Source organism: Arvicola amphibius, chromosome 2 (assembly GCF_903992535.2).
Source record: "Arvicola amphibius chromosome 2, mArvAmp1.2, whole genome shotgun sequence".
Taxonomy (NCBI): domain Eukaryota; kingdom Metazoa; phylum Chordata; class Mammalia; order Rodentia; family Cricetidae; genus Arvicola; species Arvicola amphibius.
In genome coordinates this window covers 80,265,973-80,274,207 of record NC_052048.2, presented here as the reverse complement: position 1 = coordinate 80,274,207, position 8,235 = coordinate 80,265,973, and the positions used below count along the sequence as shown (strand labels likewise).

Here is an 8,235-nt window from a genome sequence, read left to right as displayed (position 1 = left end):
GCCCTTGCAGGATGGCCCAGAAAGACAGCATTTTAAAATGGTACCATTTTTTCCTGCTATGGCTGAAAACTGAAAAGCATGCAGTCAGTTTTTCATCAACACCACTTAAGTGTTTGGTGGCAGGACCTCTTAAAGAACTGCAGAGTTTTGCAGCTAAAGCTGAGTCAGGAAGCCTCTCTTAGATGAGAGTGCTTTCTTGTCTCTAGCAAGCAGAGCAGACCTGAGAAACTGCCGCTACCAAGAAAACATGTTTCACTCCATTCCTTCCCAATCTTTCCCAAGCCTTCTGTGGATTCAGTCATCCACGTTGGGCACCATTCTGTAGTGTGGAGGTATGGGTAGGCCTGCTTTTCATCCTGCCTGGCTCCCACATGGCTAGCTTTACACCTGAAATAACAACACACAAATTGTATTCATTTAAACACTGCCTGGCCCATTAGTTCCAGCTTCTTATTTTCTAATTCTCACATCTATTATCTCATTTCTAATAATCTGTGTAGCAGCATGAAGTGGTGTCTTACTGGAAAAGATTCAGCATGTCTGACCCAGTGGCTGGCTTCACAGTGACTCTCTCATAGAGGAGAGGCAGGGCAATTGCCCGAGGCATCTGCTTCACTTCCCTCTTCCCAGCATTCTGTTCTGTCTACTCCACCCACCTATGTTCTAACCTATTAGGCCAAGCAGTTTCTTTATTAATTAACCAATGAAATCATCAGATAGATAGAAGACACACCTACATCAAATAATGAGACCATAATACTTGCTGGTAAATGGATAAAACTAGAAAAAAATGATTCTGAGTGAGGTAACCCAGTCTCAGAAATACAAACATGGTATGCATTTGTTTTTATGTGGATTTTAGATGTTAAGTCATTGGTAAGCAAGCTACAATCTATATAACCGCAGAGGTTAGGTATAGAGTAAGAGAATAGAGAAAATGGAAAGATTTCCTTAGGAAGGGCATATAAAATAGATGATGCTGGATGGATGGATGGGGGAGTTAGAATGGGAGAATTGAATTGAATGGAAATAGGGAAAGAAGAGTGTGGAAAGAAAGGGAATGTGGAGGGAGACAACTAAAACTAAGGAACCCTTGAGAGGTTGTATGGAAACATAACGCAATAAAAACTTACAAATACATCTGAAGGTGAACTAAATTAAGTCACCAAATAACAGGGGGGACAGAACCACAATTATGAACATCTCTAAACACCAAAATGAAGATTCTAGTACCAGGAATCTAATTGAGTTGTTGGACAAATGGGCCCCATGGAAACCACCAAACAACCCAGGCTATCACCAAGGCCATTTATTGATTGCTCTCCACAAATTGATGGTAAGACCTTTTTTGCTGAAGACAATGCCCCACACAGTTCATTGAACATAGAAAATTTGAGCTGGTGCCTATCTAGAACCTTTACCCTATGGTTTAGTGTTCATCATTCTGGAGGGTTCTCTGTACACACAGCTACAAACCCTTCAAGCTACAGTGGCCTGCCTGCCTCCAAGATATGCTGCTGCAATAGTGGCACAAAGCTTGTATGAACAACCAACCAATATCTGATTTGATTTAAAGGATGCACTCCATGATATGAAACCCATACTTGACACTGTTTGGGTGGTTAAGAACCTGAGATTAGAAAGGCCAGGAACCTAGGGGAAAAAACAAATACAGGAGCATTTCTACATTCTGCCATGAGAATGCATAAATAAAATGTTTCCTAATGGAATTCTGCTATACTCATAAATTAGTGCTTTGCTCAGCCATCATCAGAGAAGCTTCCTCCAGGAGTAAATAGGAACATATACAGAGGATCACATCCAGACAATGTGTAGAGAGAGACCTCAAAACAGTCAGTCCTAAATGGGATATCTCCATCAAATCTTTACCCTCAGGAACCAGGGAACTCTATGGAAGAGGGGGTAGAAAGAGTGTAAGAGACAGAGGGATTGAGGACACCAAAAACCAAAGTCTTTTTGTTGAAGCCTGCTGCAACAAAATCAGCTGAGCGTATCTGGGTAAGGGTGCGAGGAGTAAGGAAATGTCTGTTTGAAAGACATTGCGACAGAAAACACAGGACAGATTCTGGGGACTGACAGCCTACTCTGCACAGCCTCGAGTTTATTTCAGAGCCTACTTGTTGTCTGAGGTTTCTGTCCTGCCTGATTTTCACAGTCATTAAGTCTCAAAGAAATAACACAGAGGTCTACATTAGTTATAAACTGATTGGCTCATTAGCTCAGGCTTCTTATTAACTCTTATAACTTATATAGCCCATTATTCCTATCTGAGATAGCCATGTGTGGCTCAGTACCTTATTCGGTGGGGAGGACACATCTTGCTTCTTCTGTGGCTGGGCAATGACTGCAGAGAAATGGGCTTCTTCCTTCCCAGAATTCTCCTGTCTTCCTTGACCCATATCTCCTTCCCACCTGGTTGTCCCACCTATACTTCCTACCTGGCTAATGGCCAATCAGTGTTTATTTAAAATATAATTGACAGAATATAGACATTTGTCCAACACCACTTCCCCACCTTTTTTAATAAGAATAACTCTGAATCTAATAGCCTTTGTTTAGCTTTTCTCCTGACCATTAACCATAACAACTTGTAACCAACATTCAAACAAAGAAAACTATTCATAGTCCATTTTTGGGGAATGTGGGTGTAGTTTTCCCAGTTACTTCCTGCTGGTTGGGGTGCTGATATTCTTATGGGGACCTAAAGAAAATTTAGAATTATGATTAAGTCCTGACTGGAATATCCTGTGAGGTTTGATCATCTCAGGCAGCAGTCTTGAATCTGTTTTAGATGTAGAACTCAGACACCTGGGCCATCTGTTCCTACTGAAGATTTCTCAGTTGGTCTTCCTTAATCAAACCTGATTTTTCTTAACTCAGAATAAATCCATAGCTTCTCATTTTTTTGTGGAAATAAAAGCGAAACCTCTCCTTCAAAGTAACATATCTTTTGACTTCAACTTTGAAGTCAGGGTATTTTCAAAATACCTATTTTGGATTAATTCAACAGCATTTATAAGCAAATACCTTTCAGCAGCTGTTGCTCCTTCCTCAGTATTCAAACAATTCAAAGAGAACATAATAATATACAGTATCCAGACTCTCTGTGTATTTTTCATCTTTACATCGCTTTATTTTAACCTCTATATCTTTTATTTTTAATTTTAATTTTTAGCTTTTGAGACAGGTTCTTTGTGTATCTTTGTTCTTAAACTCACAGAGATCTGCCTGCCTCTGTCTCCCAAGCATTGGGATTAAAGGCGTGTGCCACTACACCTTGAACTAACAGAGGTCTGCCAGCCTCTGTCTCCCAAGTGTTGGGATTAAAGGTGTGTGCCACCATACCCAACTACTCTCTCTCTTTTTTATTTTAAGGACTTTAACCTTTTTCTTTTCTCTCCCAAGCCTGCATATATTTTTAACACACGGTAAAACCTTTATAGTTTTTCTTCATTTTTGAATGAGTCTTTAATTTGCTAGGCAATATACCTAGGATTAAAGCCATGGCTTTGACGGCGAGATTCTAGACTCATGGCAGAGGTACCAGTCTGAGCCATATTTATTGCTACCACTCTGTGGCATCTTAAGGTCCTGCCTGCAAGCAAGTTGCAACAGTGTGCCATAAACCACGCTCAAATGCTCTGTAACTGGACCTCCTACCTGAAAGAGCCAGAGTTTGAGTGGCAGGATGACCCAGAAAGCCTGCATTTTAAAACAGCATGGCTTTTTTGCTGCTTTGGCTGAAAACCAAAAAGCATGTGGTCAGCTTTTCATCAACACCATTTAAGTGTTTCATGGCAGGACCTTTTAAAAGAGCTGCAAGGTTTTGCAGCTAAAGCTGAGTCAGGAAGCCTCTCTTAAATGAGACACATTTGCTTCTAGCAAACAGAGCCCACAAGAGAAAATGCTATCAATAAGCCATGCTTTACGCTATTCTTTTCTGTCTAAAATTACTTCCCAAGATCTTCAGGCTTTATGTGGATGCAGTTGTCCACACATTGGAACCATTTGTTGACTGAGTCTCTGTTCTGCCTGGTTTCCACAATCATTAAGTCCCAACGAAGTCACACAGAGGTCTACATTAGTTATAAACTGATTGACCCATTAGTTCAGGCTTCTTATTAACTCTCATAACTTATATTAGCCCATTATTCCTGTCTAAGTTAGCCATGTGGCTCGTATTTTTTTTAGATTAATCATAAGAAGAACAAAGCACATCAGTCAGTCAGTATCTAACCACAAGACCATTCTTGTCCTTGAGCAAGTACCTTCTTCTATCAGAATATGCCCTAAGGTTTGGCATCAGTGCTATTCTTTCTAGTAGATAAAGTGTTCTTTTCTCATGAACAAAATGCTCTTTCCTGTCAGCATAAACAGAACTTTCTCACAGCCCTCCAAGATACTGGAGCAAGCAGAACAGGTAAGCTTGAACTTAAATGACATTTTAAATCAGAATTGACTCCAGATGGAAACTGAGTCACACATGGCTCCCACATCTTCTAAACACAGCACAGACACAATTTGCTGTAGACTCTAAGGACCAAAATCTGTGATGACTACTCAGAAGCTTTTAAGTTCATTTACTGTTAAAATTAGAGTCTACAAATATTTCTTATTTTGTTAAATAGAACATATATATTGTTTAACATTTGCATATAAATGTGTTTGTTAAATAAACATAAAATAATAACATAAAAAAATAAAAAAATAAACCCAGCACTTTGGAGGCAGAGGTAGCTGAATCTCAGTGAGTTCAAGGCCTGCCTGGTCTACATGAGCTACTTCTAGGACAGGATTCAAAGCTACAGAGAAACCCTGTCACGAAAAAAAAAGTCGGTATCAGCAAGGAGCTTCCTTTAAAAAGCTTCAGCACCAAGGGAGCATTTATGATATAAAATAAAAAGGAGAGAGTAAGAAAATTCCAGTACAAAAAAGACTTACAGTGTACAAAAGACTTAAAGGACTAATCCACTTGGCAGCAGAAATGTCACAAGAATGTGTATGTGTTATATCAAAAAATTATATTTAAATATATGAAGGATATTGATTTGCTACTTAGACTATTAAACAGTTAAAGAAAAGTCTGTTTTTTTAGAAAAAAAATATTGGGGCTGCCCTAACTTTACTCCTAACAATCATCTACACCTCCAGTTCCAGGAAATTCAGTGACCCCTTTTGGTTTTCCTGGTCATCAGGAATGCACACATGCACATAAGCTGGCATAACACTCTCCATATACATTAAAATAAGTACATTTTAAAGAAAAATTACAATTTTTTTTACAAAATCATGTGGTATTTTGACTGAAAGTTTTTCAGAATATTGATTATTCTGTTATCAGAACTGATTTGTATAAAAGGAGTAATTGTGGGATAGACATTCATCACAAACTTCTGAAGACCCAGTAAAACTGGGTCGTACATCCATAACAGGACTGCACTGGAAGAGATCATGAAGTCCATCCAGTACATGAGCACAAAGAAAGTCACCAGCAGCAAGATTGTCTGAGTGGCCCTTTTCTCAGGAGATGCTCTGGGGTGGCTGAAGCTGTAAAGATGCTTGCATTGCCTCTGATGTCTGAACAAGATTATTACCATGTATGCACTTGTAGTCAGCATAACTCCTATGAGAAATATGTCTCTGGAAGTTGCCACTGTTAAAATCAATCCCTTGATGATGTAGCTCATAGGGAAGAGTGAACAGGATTTAGTGACCTTCATCTGACTGGTCTCACTCACATTGGTAAAACCACCGACATAGATGATCAGGTTGCTATTGAATGACAAATTGAGAGACCAAATATAGACGAAAGCATAGATTATGTACTTCTTTAGCTTAAGTTTAAAGTTTGCCAAGAAAGAGGTACTGGGACTGATAGTGACAGCCTGGAACACACTCAGGAGGCAGGTGATGCAGATGGAGAGGCCTCTCATCACCCTGCTTATGTAAAACATTGTCTTGCATATGACATCATTCTCAATGTTCAGTGAGCCAAATATGTCTGTATTCGAAGCAACCCCTCCAGTGAGGAGCATTACTATGTGGATGAAGGTCAGCTGACAAGAGATCAAGTCCATGGGCTTAGGTCTGTGACTTAGGATTATGAAAGTGTAGAAAATAAGGAGGAACATATTGGCGAGAACTCCAAGTCCAACTTGGAAATAAAGGACATTGTTTAATGATGACATAAGTAGGAAATGTAATCATCCTAAAAGCATAGTGGAAGCATATTTCATATACCTAGAAAAATAATAAAGTATATATCAAACTTGTTACTCACCAGTCAATATGTCTATATCATCATTTTTTTTTACCTGCCCATTCTTGATTTATCTGTCACTTTACTTTTGTTGTTCCAGAGTAGACATGGCCTATATTTCTATATGGCCTCCATGTAATGTCTATATACATAGCATATTGTGCATAATAAATGCATTCTCAGCCACATCTTATACAGAATGCACATTTTATCTGCCTGTGTTACATCTGAACTTCATGTCTTAGAAATTCAATCCCATTGATTTATATTGCTCTGTTTTACACTTAACACCTAAAACAGTACTGATAAACACAATATTAATCACACTTGTACAACTGAACAAATATTATGCTGATCTGGAAAAGAATCACAAAAGAAATCCAAAAATTCTGGTGGGTTAGTTTCGTAGTCCATAACTTTAATAAGCTCTGTTTTGTAACTATCCAGGTTTAGACTCATAATTCTAATGGAATCACAGTAATAAACGCATGATAACTCCACTATTTATTCATTAAAATGTCTATCTCAATTTATCTGTTTTTATATTTCTTTTTTTATGAAATCTTACATCCCTTAGGTCTGGAACTGAATACGTAGCTACAAGTGGAGACCATTAGTGCACTTTCCATGCCCTGTGAATTGTATAACCATTATGCTCATAAATGGTCCTACATGTCCCTCTGTTTACTTCCAATCTCATTTAAACCTTTTGTGAACTTGACTTCAGGTTCTAACTCCCAGCTAACTAACTCCCAGCTACCGAGACAAACACTATTTTTCTTTTATTTTTTTTAGGGCAGAGAGGAGATAAAGTGTTAACAATGTGAATCCTTTTGTCTTCTTCAGCCATTCATATTGTTATTTTACCTACGTACATTTTTCTTCTGTATTTATCCCCCTTCCCCTTCCCTAAGGAGCTTCCCCACCTGCTTTTCTATTCCTCTTATTGGTTCAATTGTATTCTGCTATTCCCCTATACCTACTCCCACCTTCTCTGGATTTGCGTCCCTCCTCTTCCCTAAGGAGCCCCCTTTCCTGCTCTCCCTGATCAGATGTTACCCTTCTATTACTTGTCCCCTCTCCATTCTTCCCTACCACCACCCTCTTCCTGGCCATGGTACCATTTTGCTTTCATGTAGTTACTACAGGCTACATACTCAAATCTGCAGAAGTGGAGCCAGGAGCTTCTAAAAAGAGAGAACATGCCACACTAAACAAACACTATTTTCAGCACATTGTGACAAACATGAACTTGTCACCGATGACCATATAGTGATCCTGTTTTGGAATTTCTGTTATAAAAGAGATTCTTTCCCATGCAGTGCAGATCAAAGTCCTCAATGTTATCACACATCATCAACACACAGACAGTTTTTATAATTTCAATCAGCAATGTAGTAAGGAGGCCGCTTGTTTGTTTTCTGGATCCCCGGACTCCCAAAATAACAACACAGAAACTATATTAATTAATTGACTCTTGGCCATTTACTTAAGCATATTGATAGATAGCTTTTACATATAGAATTAACCCATCTCTATTACTTTATATTTTACTGTAAGGCTGATAGCCTACCGACACGGTTTTAGCATGTCTGTCTCTGGTGGTCTTCCGTGGCTTCTCCACTGATCCACCTTCCTTCTCCCAGCATTCATTTAGTTTTCCCTGCCTATCTCTGTTCTATCCTATCAGGCCAACCCAATTTCTTTATTAAAAAATGGTATTCACAGAGTACAGAGAGGAATCCCACATCCCAACAGTCTTACCTTGGTGTTTATGCTAGTTATTTGGCCTGGTTACCAGTGTCATTATTTTATCAAATTAATATAATTCAGAACTTTAAAATTGGCTTTGTGAAAGAAAAATAGAAAGTAATTACCTTGAATCAGGTTCTTGTGAGAAAAAGTGTACCCAATTGTATTTTCAATTTCACTACTGTATTCCACATACAGAAATT

General features: G+C 38.6%; 1 pseudogene; it reads right to left on the bottom strand.

Annotated features, from left to right (window-relative positions):
• Nucleotides 1-3,516: 3,516 nt before the first annotated feature.
• LOC119807260 lies at nt 3,517-6,209 on the bottom strand (annotated as a pseudogene).
• Between the last annotated feature and the right edge of the window lie 2,026 nt (nt 6,210-8,235).